The sequence below is a fragment of the Protopterus annectens genome, chromosome 1.part0, assembly GCF_019279795.1.
Source record: "Protopterus annectens isolate FY-2018-M chromosome 1.part0, PAN1.0, whole genome shotgun sequence".
In the NCBI taxonomy this organism is placed as follows: domain Eukaryota; kingdom Metazoa; phylum Chordata; order Ceratodontiformes; family Protopteridae; genus Protopterus; species Protopterus annectens.
In genome coordinates, this window is record NC_056725.1 from 138,653,871 (window position 1) to 138,672,918 (window position 19,048).

Sequence of the window (19,048 nt, forward strand, 5' to 3'; positions counted from 1 at the left end):
ACTTAGTATAGGCTGCCTTAGGTAGAGCAAAAGTGTCTGCCATTATCGTGCGGCCCTCATCAACATGGATAGTGCTTACTTCAGAGAATGCTCTTGACAGATGTCAAATTCTGTGGTACAAGGTGTAACTGCAGTGAATTGAGACAAATAAGGCACATGAAGCATTGGTCAAATCCTGTTTAGATATGACTTTGCAATTATTCACAATATGTACTTTTCAATTTTTATTTATTTCTCCGCTTTGTGGTGTGCAAACACAGTTCGCTATCAAAGGAAAAAAGTGAAACATTTAGTTTAGGCTGCCTTAGGTAGAGCAAGCCCACCTGGCAACAGTGTGCTTTCCTCAGCACTCTGGACAGAACTGAAAGGAGAAATTAGACCTGTCATAAAACCATCTCTGTGGCACAAGGTGTAAGTGCAGTGACTTTAGATAAAGAATATAACTTATTAAGGTTTCAAATTCAGTTGCACGATACTTTTTACAAAGAGTATAAGAAGCCTCACATTTTGATTTGGATTGTAACACTAAAGAAAAAAATTATAATTTTAAACCTGTTTTTTGCAAGCAATTTATCAGTAATCATTGCATAATTGTTTCTATTTAGCATATATATATCAGTAATCATTGCATAATTATTACTATTTAGCATATATCCATATTTTTCATATATAACTTCAAGCTAATGTCTGTCCAATTTTCTAGACATGACGATGATGATATTTAATATAAAATTCACTTGTATGTCTGTGATGAGCACAATACATTGTTATAATCATCATGACTCATCATATACTATGTGTTTAGGCCAGTTATGTCTTGTGAAGTATGTGTGCAACATAAACCAGTCTGTATTAATCAGCACATTCATCTACAACCATATGAAATATATTTACAACTTTTACATACGGATGCATTCCCAGAAATAATTAAAACTACACACATATAGGCCACTCTGAAGTGTATCTCCATTCATTCTGAAATTATCATTTGCCCAATTTCCATCCTGGAAAGGTAGCTCTTTGTGGCAACATCAGTTAATAAAGTAAGCTTCAGTTTTTGCATTTTTTAATTCATGCATTTGATTCTCAGCTGTTAGAATAATATTTTAATATTGTGTAAGCCTGAACATAACAACATATCAGAATTCATCTTTCTCCTTCCAAACTGCAAGACTTAAAAACCATGCCATTAAGTACTCCATTGCTGAACATTATAACCTGTGTTAATGGGTTGGGAATCACACATATTCCACACCTTAGCTGCTATGTGATGTAAGTACTGCCAATGTGTCTGACAAGGAGTCCATCTGCTTTTAATTGTGCAAATGCAGTTGGTAAGGCTGTGCCTCTTTGTGCAAAATCAGTTATCTGCGAAATCTGAAATGGGTGCAAATGCAGATATATTTTGTTACCTTACTTTTGCAGACATGGCTGGCAAAAAAACAGAATGGTGCTGAATTACAGTACAAAGATGAGGTGTTGAGGAGTCCAGGATATTTTTTGGCACTCCTCATGTAGTGCTACAGCCATAGGCTGCTGCAGGGGCATTATACTGTGTCTCAGTATAAGGCTATGGCTTGGAATAGCTTAACATACCTTTCTCCAATGTAACAGGCATTCCATGCAATGGAGAAAAATGCCATCACCACTACAGTGACCTTAAGAAGCACAACCCAGACCTCCCAAGCTGATGGGAGGCTGAATTTTGGACTGGGGACACCCCGAGTTGTATGAATATAGTGACCAATAACCTGTCTATGATATGGCATTAATGATCTAGCCAGCCAGCCAGGGTACTCATTATGCCTTCATACATATGTATTTTCTTTTTCTAGTGTACAGCTGTAGAGGAGACAGCTACAAACTGTGAGGCGCATCAGAAGAGATTAACTCGCATCAGAGGGGCACAGAATAAGTATGACCCTCATACAAATTCAAGTCATAATGTTATTTTTATTCCCCTCATGCACTGGTATCTTGAGCAGGCATACCTCAACCTTCATCTCAAGCATGCATGCCTTCCCCAGTAACTCTTGCTGCTTCCATTAGGCAATGACAACACCATCTTAACTGTGGGTGGGTTCAGTACCCAGAAGCAGCAATTACTTGTCATTACTGGATAAGTATTTATAAAGTATTAACAGCAATAATATTTCAAGAAGAATCAAATTATGGCAATTGCAATTATTACATTTGACTGCATATTTCCTATCCATCACATGGAAATAAAGGCTGCTGTTTCTTATAACATAGCAATGGTATTTGTTTATTTTAAGAAACATACGTACATACTTTTCCATCATACGTGGATGTGGCAAAGGTGTACAATATTAAAGTATCCTAATTGTTTATGTTTTACCAAACCAAGTTTACTTAAAAGTACTGTACTGTGACATGCCGTGCATTTAATTATCTCTTTTGTTTCCCCCCATCCCCACCCTTTCTCACTTTTTTATTTTTTGTCAGGAGTTATAATTTATTAAAAACCTGTGTTTGCATGTTGATGAAAAATTAATGATCAACAGAGAGTTACACTGAGCACTGCATCCTGTTCTAGCCTAACTCCACAGATGGCAGTATAGACACCCAGGACTTCGGGGTCACAACTTGTCAGTCTTGCCTCCACACCGACTGCACTACCTGCTACAAGTGTGTCAGGAAGCTCTGCCCTGGTTGCTGGTGCAGTGCTGCTCTCCAGGAGCAGTATTAGTGGAGGGTGATGATTTTGTCATCTGGCAGGAGCTGACAGGACTGGTGGGACATTAAATGGAGGGGGGAGCCTCATTCTACGCATTGGCAGGGTTTAAAACATCCTCCATGTCACTGCAAATATGATGCCATGTCTGGCACTGACCCAGGAAGCTGCTGCTGGAGATAATGATGACAGTTCTGAGGGACAAGACTAGATTCTCACTGCTCAAGCTGAACTTTAGTTTGCCTCTGATATCCCCTACCTATCCCTAATCATGGTGTCCCCCAATCTTTTCTCTCCATTACCATCCCAGTCTGTCTTGTATGTCCTGTATGTCTGTGCCTGCTACCTAATCTACCCTACCCCCCTAAGCCTCTCATTCCTAAGCATCTTCCCCAGTAGTACTCTCTCTCCAAAAAATAAATAAATACAACTGGACACCTGTTTCACAAAAAAAAAAAATCACACCCCATACATAGCTCTCCAATTTGCCTATGTGTCATCTTGACATAACTGATTTGGTCCAATTGGCCATGCAACTTTATTCTGTTGTTGTCATCCGTCACCGGTCATGAAATCATGTGTATAATTATACATTTACATTGTGAAGAAATAGATAGCCATGGAGCTCTACCATGACCTTCCTGCAAATTCCTGTATTCTTTGTCCTGTGTCCTACCCTCTGCTTATCAATCCCATTTTCACCAGTGTCCTATTCATCCATTTTTTACATGTTCAGTCATGTCAAAAAATAGATTCACACACAACATATTCACCCATTTTTTACATGTTCAGTGATGTCAAATAATAGATTCACACACAACACACATGGCCAGAAATGTCCGATGGAAAAGCCTTTACTTTATGTCCTTGGCTGCTAGATGTACTAAAGTAGGTGTTCTGGTGTGGTGTGTTAAGATAATTACCCTGTTTGTAGCCTAATGTTTTTGCATAATGTCATGGGTTCAATTATAGCTGTAGGTTAATTTATTACTTCATGACATTTCATATTCCTATCATCTGTTTAATTGCAAATGTGTATTTATCTCCATGTAAGACATTTTCTTAACATAACATTGGAATAGTGCAGCAAGACATCATTTTCCAAACTATTGCAGGCCCAGAAAGAGACTTATTTAGGTAAATCTTATTCTGGTTAAGTATTTATGCTTATTGCACTTTCCTACCCCTTATTTGTACTTAGAGCAAGCACTTTATTGTATAGAGCATGACAGAATAATAATGATTTAATAATTAAGACTAAAATACCATACAGATTTTCCTACATGACCCGCAAAACATATTGTTGCTATTCCTGTTTGCATCTGACTTTCTCTCTCTCTCTCTATTCACCCCTTCTACTTCAGTAAGTTGTCACTGTGCTTCAGTAGTGCTACTTTAATTCTGAGCAGCAGTAATTCCTTTGCAGAGTGATGATCTAATGCTCACATGTGTAGAAAGAATTTTAAGTAATTTCAAGGGTTCTAATCAGGCCATTAGCTAAGTTTTTTGGTTTATTAATTTATATGTTTTTTTGGTATATTAATTTATGTGTTCCTATTGGCTACATAATGTTATGAGCCGCCATTATCCTTCTGTCAGTATGTACTTTGTCCCTGCCTCTATCTCACATGTCGATGTATCTGTTCCCTTCTGTATCATTAAATTTCCACCTTGTCTTTGCCCAATGTCTGGAACTAGGCAACAACTGTAATTAAGGCCAAATAGAAGTATGTAGCTTATGGCAATGTCTTGTGATTTTATTGCCTTCATCTGCATTACTCTGTCACACTTCACGCCACTGTCCTAAGCTATGTTTAGTCAGTTGAATGTCCTTCTCAACAAACTGAAAAGTTGGATGTACAGATTACAGTGATCAATAGGATACTGAAGATGAATACATACATTCATGTCTGGAGCATTTCTCCCCAGGCATCCTCTGAAAATGGGCTCTGTCCAAGTCGGACTTTCTCAGTAAACAAATGTTAAATAAATAAATGTTTGCTGAAATGTGATTTCAAATGTTAACTACTAGAGGAATGACTTCCTACATGGTGTGCTTAGATAATATTCTAATATAAATGATTTTTGGAATGCTCTAAATGTTCAAATAAAGATGGATGAAAACATTTTCAGGGTGATTTTGTGTGACTCCTGTGGCTGTAAATGTTGGCTGCACCTTTACTTAAATGTCATTATCCTGCTGCTATTTCAATATGCCTGCTACCTATTGAGACATCTGTTTTGTACAGATCTTTTTGCAGAAGTCAGCACAGAGCAACATAAAGTACTGCTAATTCCCATTCTAAGTTCAACACTTCAAGATATGATTATGCATGTGCTAACACTTTGCCATTAGCAGCACTTCAGCTGAGCAGCACTGTGCTCAGAGTATGATAAAAAAGCAAAAATCGATCAATTATAGTTTCATTTTACTCAACGTTTGTATGCCTGTATTACTTTTCTCAACACATGATCTTAATTTCATAATAATGTGGATTCACTTAATTCATTTATTTAAAGTTTGTCTGCTCTGCAGTGTTTTCATCTGTGTTGTGCTACCAGCTTGGTAAACATCTTCTCACATAATCCATCACTGTTATTCTTCAGTGCATTGTCCTATGTATGACTGGCATGTTTGTCTTGCCAATGCACATAGTGCAAGTATGATACAATATAAGTGTGCAATCATCCCAACATGAAATCACAGCAATGTTTCATTGATAATCCACTGGTGTACAACAATGTCATCCCATTATGTGGAACATGTCAATGTCCCTCACAGTAACACAATGTACATTAAGGATAGTACCTACACTTCAGTAGAGAAGTATGTCATTACATGTGATATTACATTATCCTGGCACACATATGCACTTATTGCACTAACTGTGATGCACAGTACCATATTTTCTAAACAGGGGATTTTACAAATATTCAGTTATCCTATTTCACATTGGTAATGTCAGTCTTCTCCTGTAGTGCTTGTGGCTAATACAGTCCTCTCTAGATTGTGTAACTAGATAGGTAGGAGGTATGGTGTCCAACATGTAAGAAATTGTGTGTGTGTGTGTGTGTGTGTGTGTGTGTGTGTGTGTGTGTGTGTGTGTGTGTGTGTGTGTGTGTGTGTGTGTGTGTGTCTGTGTGTGTGTGTGTGTGTGTGTGTGTGTGTGTGTGTGTGTGTGTGTGTGTGTGTGTGTGTGTGTGTGTAAGTAAGAGGGAGAGGGAGAGAGAGAGAGAGAGAGAAAGACTGTGTGCAACACTTGGAGTTTTATGCCTTTCCCTGAGTAGAATACATTTAACTGTTCTCATAGTTTCCTTATCACAATTTTTTGAATCATCCTCTATCTAACATGTTGATGAGGTCATCCTGATAAAAGTACACTCTCTCCCCTTACAAATCAGACTTCTCCTGTGACACTTGTGACTATTAAAATGCTCTATTGATTGTGTAACTAGAGAGGCAGGAGATTTGATGCCCAACATGGAAGACTTGTATGTATGTTTGTGAGACTGTGTGTAACACTTGGAGCTGTATACACTTCCCCTGATAAGATTACATTTAACTGTTATCACAGCTTTATTATCCCTGCTTTTTATGGAAACATCCTCTATGGCACACAATTATGAGGTCATCCTGACAAAAGTACACTGTCTCCCATCAAGAGTCAAACTTCTCCTGTGCTGCTTGCCACTAATACAGTGTCATCTACATTATAGGTGGTTCATTGCTCACCATGGAAGACTTGCATGTATATGAGACTGTGAGTAACATTTGATGCTGTATCCACGTCCCCTAAGAAGTTATAATTAATTGTTTGCAATGCACACTTTTGGATGAAACATCCTCTGTGAAACACACTGATGAAGTTATCTTGACAAAAGTACATTTTCTACCATAAAGAGTCAAACTTCACTGGCCCTTACAAGTAATGCAGTTCTTTCTACATTGTGTAACTAATTTGGTAGAAGGTGAGATGCTCAACATGGGAAATGTGTGTGTGTGTGTGTGTGTGTGTGTGTGTGTGTGTGTGTGTGTGTGTGTGTGTGTGTGTGTGTGTGAGTGTGTGTGTGTGTGTGTGCGCGCGTGTGTGCGTGTATGTGTGTGTGTTTAATGTTTGCTCCTGTATCCACTTCTCCTGAAGAGAATGCAGTTAAATGTGCACAAAGCTCACTTATCCCAATTTATATGGAAACATCCTCTAAGAAACAGAATGAGGAGGTTATCCTGGCAAACGTGCATGTGCTCCCGTTTAAAAGTCACACTTCTCCTGTGGTACTTGTGACTAATATAGTGCTCTCTAGATTGTGTAACTAGATAGGTAGGAGGTTTGATGTCCTACAAGAAAGACCTGTATGTGTATGTCTGTGTAAGAATGTGTCTAACACTTGGTACTGTACCCACTGCTCCTGATAAGATTACATTTAACTGTTCACACAGATCCCTTACCCAAATTTGTATGGAAATATCCTCTATCAAACGCAATGATAAGGTCATCCTGACAAAAGTGCAATTCCTACCTCTAAAACTCATATTTTTCCTGTGGCAATTGAAACTAATACAGTGCATTTCAAACTGTGTAGCTAGGTAGCTAGGAGGTTCAATACCCAGCATGGAAGATGTGTGTGTGTGTGTGTGTGTGTGTGTGTGTGTGTGTGTGTGTGTGTGTGTGTGTGTGTGTGTGTGTGTGTGTGTGTGAGAGAGAGAGAGAGAGTGGAGGTATTCACAGTTCAGTGAGAATGTGCCTAATCAACTTCTACTCTGGATAAATGTTTTAAACTGCTAGATGACTCCATTATCTCCTACACCAAGCCTACCTATCACATCCACAACTTTTTTGCAATACAAGGGTGTAGCTATGCATACTGTTTGTACTCTACCAACTACAATTTTTTATACATTAGTTAAAGAAAATATTGCTTTTTTAGGCCATACTTATCCACAAATGTGTAAATTAATGCTTCCAATAAGAATGTCAAAGACTGAAAAATTATCCATTTAATGTTTTTAGAGGGGAAAGTCATGCAAACCTTTGTTAAGTGGGGTAGGGGAGAAAATTTCCATTTTTCAAATGACAGGTGATTTGTGGGACAGCAGTAAGAGGAATTAAAAATTAAAGTGTCTGTCTACACCCCTGGCTCAACACACTGATCCAGTCATTCTTTCAGAAGTGAACTGTCACTATTTAAATGTCAGACTTCCCCTGTGGTGCTTGCATGTCATTACACTAGTCTCTAGAATCTGTAAATAGATATAATGTTTGAATACAGTGGTGCTTAACACCCATAAGTGTGGCTACAAATGAATTCAGGATTTTTCACGCACATTTGCAGTGGCAACTTTTGCAATCCTAGATGAGTGTATTCAGTGAAAATTTAGTGCACACTTCCCCTCTTTCTGTATTCTTTCCCTGTACTTGCCCTTAATATATCTGGGCTACTGCTCATGCTCATTTGTGAGCATTGCCTATATGGGATCCATTTTGTTTACATTCAGTGCTTGTACTTGCAAGCACCTTTCCTTTGCCACAAACCCTATTGTTAGTCACAAAAAGGTGCTTGGAAATGTTTAGGTATGATAAGCAGCATGCATATTCGATTAGCACTGCTGCTCATCATGTTAATATGATAATAAGCAGCATGCATATTCGATTAGCACTGCTGCTCATCATGTTAATATGATAATAAGCAGCATGCATATTGGATTAGCACTGCTGATCATCATGTTAATATGATAATAAGCAGCATGCATATTCAATTAGCACTGCTGCTCATCATGCTAATATGCTTATGTTGTGTAAACATACAACAGCACAATTGTTAATGAATCCATGGTCAGTCTTTATTTATCCTTTCACATCCTAAAAAAAACTTGTTCTGCTGTTTCTATTTGACCTCAATAAATGTACAGCCCATAAAACATTCTCCTAACATATTCCCCTTTACATGTAATTTGTTAATTTTTAGTCTCCATAAAAATCCTGACACATCTTAACAAACCCAAATCTTAACCTCCTTTCCCTTATAACCTCAACTGCTTCATTTTCCAATCCCTCCCAAGGATTAAAGTAATAAAAATTACACTTCACCTTAAGATACCATACATTGCTATTTTTTAATTCTTCTCTATTTATTTTCCTTAATGATTTTTATTTCTGGCATTCTTTAACTTTCTGATTTATTATTTTTTTATGTTTTCTTTCAATTTATCCCCAAAATAACCAGTACTTAACTTCAAAAGATTTAACAATCAAGCTTTTTTCTGTTTTTTTTTTCATCTCAAAACCCAGTTTAAGGGCAAAGATGCCATATGCACAATATAATGAATTAATCCTAACCTTCGTCTTTCTTCTTCAGAGCAGAGAATCCCCATTTTACTGTGTTCACTCTTAATCCCCATACAACACTAAATACCAACTCCATTATTTCTGTTTCTTTTTCACTTGGACATATAAATATACTTCCTATATAACCTAATCTACCTGAAATAACAGAATTAACTACATTAATTTTCTTTTTAAGTGATAATCTAAGTGTTTTCCAGAAATAATTTATTCCTTTTATTTTTTCTATCACTGCCTCCCACTGTTTCTTTGCTTCTTCCATTTTACTAAAGGCCATTCCAAGTAATTTATTTTTATCAGAAAAACAAATATCTTCAGTTTTAGTTACATAATCTAAGCCCTTACTTTTCTCTTTACTCAACTACAATTCCACTTTTTTAAAGTATCATTCAATAATATCACAATTTTTCATCCAACTCTTATTTATTGGAATAGCATCATCAGCATATGATAAAAAAATTAAGAATCTCAACATAATTCTGCAATATATATGCCCCCTTACCCAATATACCTCACGAAACAGCACTAATCATGAAAAATATGCTGCTCATAGGACAGTCCTGTCTCACACATCTCCTTACCCATACACACACATATACACACGCACACACACACACACACACACACACACACACACACACACACACACACACACACACACACACACACACACACACACACACACACACACACACACACCTTCTCAGTAAACCATCAGTTAAACATTACTCTAACCCTGTTATTATCATATGCCCTCTTTAACAAGTTCTTTATTTTTCCTTTAAGCCCATATTGCATCAAACGTCCACATAAACATTTATGACTCACAAAATCAAATGTCTTGCTTTCTTCTCCCACCATTAACTTGATACTACTTCGTATAAATATGAATATAATGATAGGTAAAACAACAAAACCACAAGGAAGTAATGGTAGAAGCCAAGAACATAGGATTCAACATTTCAGGTCCCTTCCACATGAGTTTATTAAAAATCAAAGCACAAAATAATGAAAATCAGCATAATAAAAATATGATTATTGAGCACTTTTGTCCTAGTAGTCAGGACATCACCAGAATAACAACTGCTCATATCCATTCCATTTAAATAAGCAAAAATCCCTCCAATAATTAATTTCCAAATGATTAATTGAGCAGTGATGGCAATTTAAAGACAGTGTCGAATTAAATTCTGCATTAAAGGAAAACAACAGGATATTAAAGCAGATTCCCCAACCTGCTGACTCTTCCAGTCCCTGTTCTTTGATAAAGCTTAAAAAAATCACCCTTGCAGCTTTAAAAAATAACCCACTCAACTGTTTTGCCTGTTCTGCTTCCTAGCTTTCTATACTGTTTTTGTTTCACTTTGCAAACCAACTTGAAAAACCTGTAGCTGGCTCTGAAATTATGATGTCACATCTGCCATCTGCTCTTGCTCTAGCTATCGGGATGTTTCCTCCCCCAAAGTGATGTAATCCCCGCCTGATTTGCATGCTGTATAGAAGAGCCAGTGTTCCTCCCACATTGTGATGTCAGACCTGCCTTACGCAGCCCACTCAACCTAATAAAATCCATGTGGTGTGTGGAACTCCTTTTCATGATACGTGTATCCTGTCGACTGCATTTGTTTGAGAGACGACTGAAAAGTTTGGATTGCCTGCATTTTCATCTGCATTTTTTGCTTCATTGGTAAGATAAGTCTTCCTAGTGAATTAAAAATGTAATTCTACACACAGCCCCTGTTTGAATGCACTCCTAGCCCTATTTTGTGCTGCCTGATATAGTTTATGACTCTCTTCTGAACAGGAATACTCTCTTCCTCCCTATGAGGATTCTGCTGCTGAAGAATCTATCCCTTCAGCCTCTCCTCCTGAGGATTATTCTTTTGGGGAAACCCTGCATACCATGAGGGAGCACTTCCACTGGGAGAACCAAGACTACTCAGAATCTAAGAAAAGGCTCAGAGACTTTCCTTTACTACCTTAGCACAGGCCTCTTGCTATCTCCCTTGTTTTAGACATTGTAGATGATGTATTTTCAGAGTCCGGCCTGCCTCCTGACTCTACACCCTGCACCTGTTAAGCCAGACAGATACTACAGGGTTCCAGATTCACATGAATTTCTTTATAAAAACCCTGCTGCTGACCCAGAAACTATTTCTCAGGGTCCCAAAGGGGTCAAGGCTTCCACTGCAAAAACTCTATCCCCTCTGATAGGGATTCAAGGACACTGGACAGATGGGGGGAAAAAGGTTTACACTTCTGCTACCTTGGCTGAGAGGGCTTTAAATTGTCAATTTCATATTCTTAAATATCAGCAATACTTAATGTCACTGCTTAAACAGAAAATATTAACAAATTCTGAATGTGCAGAAAACAAGGAAATGCAGGATTTATTGCATGTAACTGAACAAGTGGGAAGGCATACTTTGCAATGTGGTTTTGATTCTCTGGAGGCCTCTTGCAGGGCCGCTGTTACAGGTTCTGTCATTAGGAGGCATGCTTGGTTAAAGGAACAGAAAATCTGCCTGATCGTGTTAAAGCAAAATTATTAGATGCTCCATTACAGCATGATACTTTGGTGTTAAAGTAGAGGAGGTGTTGAAGAAAATGGAGGACAAAGCAAAATCTATGCAGACAGTTAAGGATTTCTTACAGGTGCAGCCACCCAGATTTGGCAGGTACTGGCCCACAAAGAATTGGTCCTTTCCAGTGTCAGACAGGTCACAAAGAGGCAGATACAAATGCCCCAGAGGCAGATCCCAGCCCCAAAGCTCATACAGGCCTAAACAATGGGGTGCTTCTACCTCCAAAAGCGAAGAAGACAAATCACAGCTATACAGGAAACAGTCCCAATGACTTTCCTCTGCCAGCAACAAGCACTTATCTTTTGGCAGACCCCTTAGGGGGAAAACTAGCACTTTTTTCACAAAATTGGCACATGATCACCCAAGACAAATGGGTCTTGAATATAGTGAGTCAGGGCTACAGGTTCCACTTTCACACCCTGCCAAGGGCAAAAGGTATGCCAGACCTGCCATACAATCAATGGGCAGAGGCACAAAAGCAAGTTTCATCCCTCATGGAAATGAGGGCTATTCAGCGAGTACCACAGCAAGAGCAGGGACAAGGATTTTACTCGAGACTTTTCTTGGTATCCAGAAAGGACAAAGCCTGGAGACCAATACTGGACCTGTCTATTCTAAACACATTTCTGGACGTTCCAAAATTCAAAATGTTGACTCTGCAGCAGCTTCTGCCCATGCTGGGCAAGAAGGTTTGGATTGTAACTTTGGACCTAAAAGAGGCATACCTGCATGTCCCAATCAGACAATCTTGCAGAAGATACCTCAGATTCATAGCTGGCTCAATGCACTACCAATTCTCTGCACTGCCCTTTGACTTATCTACTGCACCCAGCGTCTTCACAAAATGCCTGGTACCAGTAATTGCATTTTGCAGACAAAGAGGAATTCAAATATATCCTTACTTGGACGACTGCCTTATTCAAGCAGAGAACAAGGACATTCTACTAAAGCATCTGGCGTTTGTAAAAAGATTACTAATTTGCCTAGGGTACACAGTAAATGAAAATAAATCAAAACTAGTGCCCTCTCAAGATATAATATTCCTGGGTGCAAGCTTAAATACAACTGCCCAGATGGCTTATCTCACGCCAGACAAAGGCAACTGACTTCTTACTTCAAAATGTTGGCAACAAAGACCCAGTTATCTGCAAGAAAAATTCTGCAGGCTTTGGGCTTCATGGCATCCTGCATCCTGCTAATTCCATATGCCAGACTGCATGTGAGGAAACTACAATGGTATCTAAAAAGTGTTTGGACTCAACATTGCCACAGCCTGGAAACATTAATTACCCTCATTCCCTGCCTGCAACAGGAGTTTCAATGGTGGGCACAGGCCTGTCACCACAACAAGGGACAGCCATTCACTTTACCCACAGCCAGGCAGACACTAACAACGGATGCATCAGATTATGCCTGGGGGGCCCACATGGCAGAAAAATGTATTCAGGGCACATGGCCCGCAAGCCAGATGCATCTTCATATCAATCAAAAAGAGATGCTAGCTATTCAAAATGCCCTGACAGCTTTCAAGGATCTACTTCATCCAGGACAACTACTGATAAAGATGGACAATACTACAGTCATGTGGTACATAAACAAGCAGGGAGGCACACATTCCTACCCCCTCTGCAGACAAGCCATGACTTTGTGGGACACAGCATTGACTTATCCCCACGAGTGGAAACTGGATCCACTAGTCTTCAGCATGATAACAAGGAAATGGGGATGCCCAGACATAGATCTGTTTGCCTCCCCTCAACTGCCAACTACAGAGATTCTGCACAAGGACTTATCACAAGCAAGCATGGAAAGTGGATGCCTTATCCTTCAGCTGGAAAAACCTAACAGTATATGCCTTTCCTCCACTGCCTCTCCTCCCCAAGGTACTCCTAAAGGTCAGACAAGAGAAGCCAAAAATGATACTGGCCATGCCAGCACTGGTACCCAATCCTAGAGAACTTGTCTCAAGGTCCAGCCTGGACATTGCCTCAAATTTCTCACTTACTGACCCAACAAAACAGTCAGATCCTGCACAGCCAACTCAGGACCTTAAATCTGGCAGCATGGCGGATAATGTAGCCATTCAGAACACTCCTCTCTCCAAAGCTGTGATGGATGTTATTTTGGAGGCCAGGAGGCCCAGGACCAGAAAATCTTATTCAGAAAAATGGAAGAGATTCTGTGCTTGGAACCAGGCACAAGGAATTGACACGTTTGTTGCAAACATTCCTCAGATTTTACAATACTTAACTGAGATGCTGGACAGAAGCCTATCCTTTTCATCAATTAAGATCCATGCCTCTGCCATTTCAGCCCATTACAATATGGAACCACCCATCTTTTCTCATTCTTTAATAAGGCAGTACCTCAGAGGGGCCAAAAACATAAGGCCTCCAAGGAGAGCACCAATACCTGCATGGGAATCAATTATGTCTTGGAAAAACTCGCACTGCCTCTTTTTGAGCCAGCCTCAACAGCTGATATAAAATTCTTATCCTGGAAAACAGCTCTGCTCCTAGCAATAACCTCTGCAAGATGAGTCTCGGAGTTACAGGCACTGATGGCTGTGGAACCTTTTATCATTTTCCATCCAGACAGGGTTTCTCTGAGGACAAACACGACACTTATGCCTAAGGTGGTGTCCAGTGTGGCCCTTAACCAAACCATTCACTTGTCTACCTTTTATCCAAACCCACAGAACAAGGGTGAGAGACTTCTGCATTTTTTGGACATACACAGACAGCTACACTTCTACTTGGACAGAACTAAAGCTTTCAGAAAGACTGAGCAACTTTTAGTGGCATTTGCTGCAGGATCACAAGGAAAGGCTATCTCAAAACAGACTATTTCAAAATGGATAGGCCATTGCATTCATTTCTGCTATTCACAGCATGGCAAATCAGTGCCTAAGGACATTAGGCCACATTCAACCAGAGCAGCAGCCTTCCTCAGAGGAGTACCAACCAAAGACATCTTAGAGGCTGCAACTTGGAGTTCGGTGCACACCTTTACAAAGCACTACCACTTACCTCTCTACTCTAAATCCAGAGCAGGCTTTTCCACTGTAGTTCTGCAGGGCCTCATAGACTCTCCTAATCCTATTTAGCCCTAGCCACCCATCCTCAGCTTTGGGATTCAATCCAAGAGTAATGACTGCAACAGTGAACCACGATGAACATAGTACAGTTGTGTACCTACCATAAGTGTAGATGTTAGAGTGTATTCACTGTTGCAGTCCAGGTTACCCTCTCACCATCCCCCTTTTCTTTGCTGGACCATATCTGTACTTCTCTATTCTATACAACCTATGTGGTGTGTTTGCTTGTAGATGAAGGAAATGATTACCTTAGTGCATGCATGTTTAATGGCATAATTTTTAGCCTACCCTTTTGGGGGCACCTGACATCTGGGGCAAGAAAAACTGAAGAAAATAGCGTCGGCTGCATCTTTTATACCCCTGGTGCACTGACTTCAGGGAAGAGGTGACAGCAACCAACACCGGACCAAGACTTTGGAATTCAGGCCGACTGCGGGTAGCCTGCCAGCAGGATAACCCAAGAGTAATGACTGCAACAGTGAATACACTCAAACATCTACATTTATGGTAGATACACAACTGTACTTTCTGCTGAGTCAGCATAGCAGGAGCATTCATTATGAATGGAGAATACTATATAATTTCATCAGCAGCACCCATTTGTTTCCACTTATATGTATTATTAGCATTGATATTTTGCAATAACACTGGTCTTGTACGAACTGACTGTTCACTCAGGTTTGCTAGATTGTCTTACTGTAACACATCAGTAGCTTTAGTGGCGTTAATTGTACCGTGCCAGATTTTTCAGTTATGGACATTGAAATTGCTTTATCAGCATAGGCAGTATGATTAGATACTAACTTGATTTCAGGGCTGCATGGTTTAATGTTGCTCCTTGTTTAGCTTTATAACGTGTTTAATGCATCTCCTCTAAACATTCCTGTGTCTATTTTTAGTACCACTATTATGCAAGGATATGATGGGGGTTCACACCTGTGGTTAATTGGGCAAGCAGCAGCTCAATTCAGTCATGTTTTTGGACCAGTATAGCATTGTATTAGTGCTTTAAAAACATTGAAACACCTCCTCCATATGTTTTATTCAGAGCTGAGGGGGATCAAAATGTATGAAAGGCACTGTAGACTTTAATAGCCAGAGTGATCACTACGGTTCTGAACAATGTTTCTGTGACTGCATATATGTGTGTGAATTTTCTAGGGTAAGGAGTGCTTCCAGGTAATATTTTTTTTTTATATTTAAACTACTAGCATTGAGAAGCAGCACCTTTAGGTATTTCTGACTGATTTTTATTATGTTGGCGGGCTTAACTTGGCATATCCTAAAAAAGGCACTATGGTGACAAAGTTATTGTCAATATTTAGACGCCAAGTGGTGATAAGTGCAAACCATCTCTTGAAAAGCATAGTGGCTTGTCGGTTATGTCTACCCAAGCTGTCAGAGATTGAATCCCCGTGTTGTGACACCAGAAACTAAGTCATTTGTTGAAGTAGGTAATTTTTGCTGGCCTTTTGTATAATCATTGCTGAAGGTAGGATGCGACTCAAGGCTAGATTCATACCTACCTGGGACACATGTATTCAGAGAGCTCCATGTCCCTCTTCATATAGTCCAGTGAGGTATCATGGACTATGACCGTCATACTGGTTCTCGTGTTTTAAAGCCACAAGTGCGTGTGTGTGTGTATGTGAATGCAAGCAAGGGGCAAGTTCATGTGTGTGTGTGTGTGTGTGTGTGTGTGTGTGTGTGTGTGTGTGTGTGTGTGTGTGTGTGTGTGTGTGTGTGTGAATGCAAGCAAGGAGCAAGTGTGTGTGTGTGTGTGTGTGTGTGTGTGTGTGTGTGTGTGTGTGTGTGTGTGTGTGTGTGAATGCAAGCAAGGGGCAAGTGTGTGTGTGTGTGTGTGTGTGTGTGTGTGTGTGTGTGTGTGTGTGTGTGTGTGTGTGTGTGTGTGTGTGAGAATGCAAGGGGCAAGTGTGTGTGTGTGTGTGTGTGTGTGTGTGTGAGAATGCAAGCAAGGGGCAAGTGTTTGTGTGAGAATGCAAGCAAAGGGCAAGTGTGTGTGTGTGTGTGTGTGTGTGTGTGTGTGTGTGTGTGTGTGTGTGTGTGTGTGCAAGTAAGGGGCAAGTCTATGCGTGAGAATGCAAGCAAGGGGCAAGTGTGTGTGTGCGTGAATGCAAGCAAGGGGCAAGTGTGTGTGTGTGCATGAATGTAAGCAAGGGGCAAGTGTGTGTGTGTGTGTGTGTGTGTGTGTGTGTGTGTGTGTGTGTGTGTGTGTGTGTGTGTGTGTGTGTGTGTGTGTGTGTGTGTGAATGTAAGCAAGGGGCAAGTGTGTGTGTGTGTGTGTGTGTGTGTGTGTGTGTGTGTGTGTGTGTGTGTGTGTGTGTGTGTGTGAGAATACAAGCAAGGGCAAGTGTGTGTGTGTGTGTGTGTGTGTGTGTGTGTGTGTGTGTGTGTGTGTGTGTGTGTGTGTGTGTGGGTGTGTGTGTGAATGCAAGCAAGAAGCAAGTGTGTGTGAGAATGCAAGCAAGTGTGTGTGTGTGTGTGTGTGTGTGTGTGTGTGTGTGTGTGTGTGTGTGTGTGTGTGTGTGTGTGTGTGTGTGTGAATGCAAGCAATGGGCAAGTGTGTGTGTGAGAATGCAAGCCAGGGCAAGTGTGTGTGTGTGTGTGTGAATGCAAGCAAGTGGTGTGTGTGCGTATGCGTGAATGCAAGCAAGGGGTGTGTGTGTGTGTGAATGTAAGCAAGGGGTAAGTGTGTGTGTGTGTGTGTGTGTGTGTGCGTGAATGTAAGCAAGGGGCAAGTTTGTGTGCGTGTGTGTGTGTGAATGCAAGCAAGTGTGTGTGTGTGTGTGTGTGTGTGTGTGTGTGTGTGTGTGTGTGTGTGTGTGTGTGTGTGTGTGTGTGTGTGAATGCAAGCAAAGGGCAAGTGTGTGTGTGTGTGAATGCAAGCAAAGGGCAAGTGTGTGTGTGTGTGTGTGTGTGTGTGTGTGTGTGTGTGTGTGTGTGTGTGTGTGTGTGTGTGTGTGAATGCAAGCAAAGGGCAAGTGTGTGTGTGTGAATGCAAGCAAAGGGCAAGTGTGTGTGTGTGTGTGTGTGTGTGTGTGTGTGTGTGTGTGTGTGTGTGTGTGTGTGTGTGTGTGTGAGAATGCAAGCAATGGGCAAGTGTGTGTGTGTGAATGCAAGCAAGGAGCAAGTGTGTGCATGTGAATGCAAGTAAGGGCAAGTGTGTGTGTGTTTGCGTGAATGCAAGGCAAGGGCAAGTGTGTGAGTGTGTGTGTGTGTGTGTGAATGCAAGCAAAGGGCAAGTGTGTGTGTGTGTGTGTGTGAATGCAAGCAAGGGGCAAGTGTGTGTGTGTGTGTGTGTGTGTGTGTGTGTGTGTGTGTGTGTGTGTGTGTGTGTGAATGCAAGCAAGGGGCAAGTGTGTGTGTGTGTGTGTGTGTGAATGCAAGCAAAGGGCAAGTGTTTCTGTGTGTGTGTGCAGGTGTGTGTGTGTGTGTGTGTGTGTGTGTGTGTGTGTGTGTGTGTGTGTGTGTGAATGCAAGCAAGGGGAAAGTGTGTGTGTGTGTGTGTGTGTGTGTGTGTGTGTGTGTGTGTGTGTGTGTGTGTGTGTGTGTGAATGCAAGCAATGGGCAAGTGTGTGTGTGAGAATGCAAGCAAGGGGCAAGTGTGTGTGTGAGAATGCAAGCAAGGGGCAAGTGTGTGTGTGCATGAATGCAAGCAAGGGGCAAGTGTGTGTGTGCGTGAATGCAAGCAAGGGGCAAGTGTGTGTGTGTGAATGTAAGCAAGGGGTGTGTGTGTGTGTGTGTGTGTGTGTGTGTGTGTGTGTGTGTGTGTGTGTGTGTGTAAGCAAGGGGCAAGTGTGTGTGTGTGTGTGTGAATGCAAGCAAGGGGCAAGTGTGTGTGTGTGTGAATGCAAGCAAAGGGCAAGTGTGTGTGTGTGTGTGTGTGTGTGTGTGTGTGTGTGTGTGTGTGTGTGTGTGTGTGTGAATGCAAGCAAGGGGCAAGTGTGTGTGTGAATGCAAGCAAGTGTGTGTGTGTGTGTGTGTGTGTGTGTGTGTGTGTGTGTGTGTGTGTGTGTGTGTGTGTGTGTGTGTGAGAATGCAAGCAATGGGCAAGTGTGTGTGTGAGAATGCAAGCAAGGGGCAAGTGTGTGTGTGTGTGAATGCAAGCAAGGGGCAAGTGTGTGTGTGAATGCAAGGGGCAAGTGTGTGTGTGTGTGTGTGAATGCAAGCAAGGGGCAAGTGTGTGTGTGTGTGTGTGTGAATGCAAGCAAGGGGCAAGTGTGTGTGTGTGTGAATGCAAGCAAAGGGCAAGTGTGTGTGTGTGTGTGTGTGTGTGTGTGTGTGTGTGTGTGTGTGTGTGTGTGTGTGT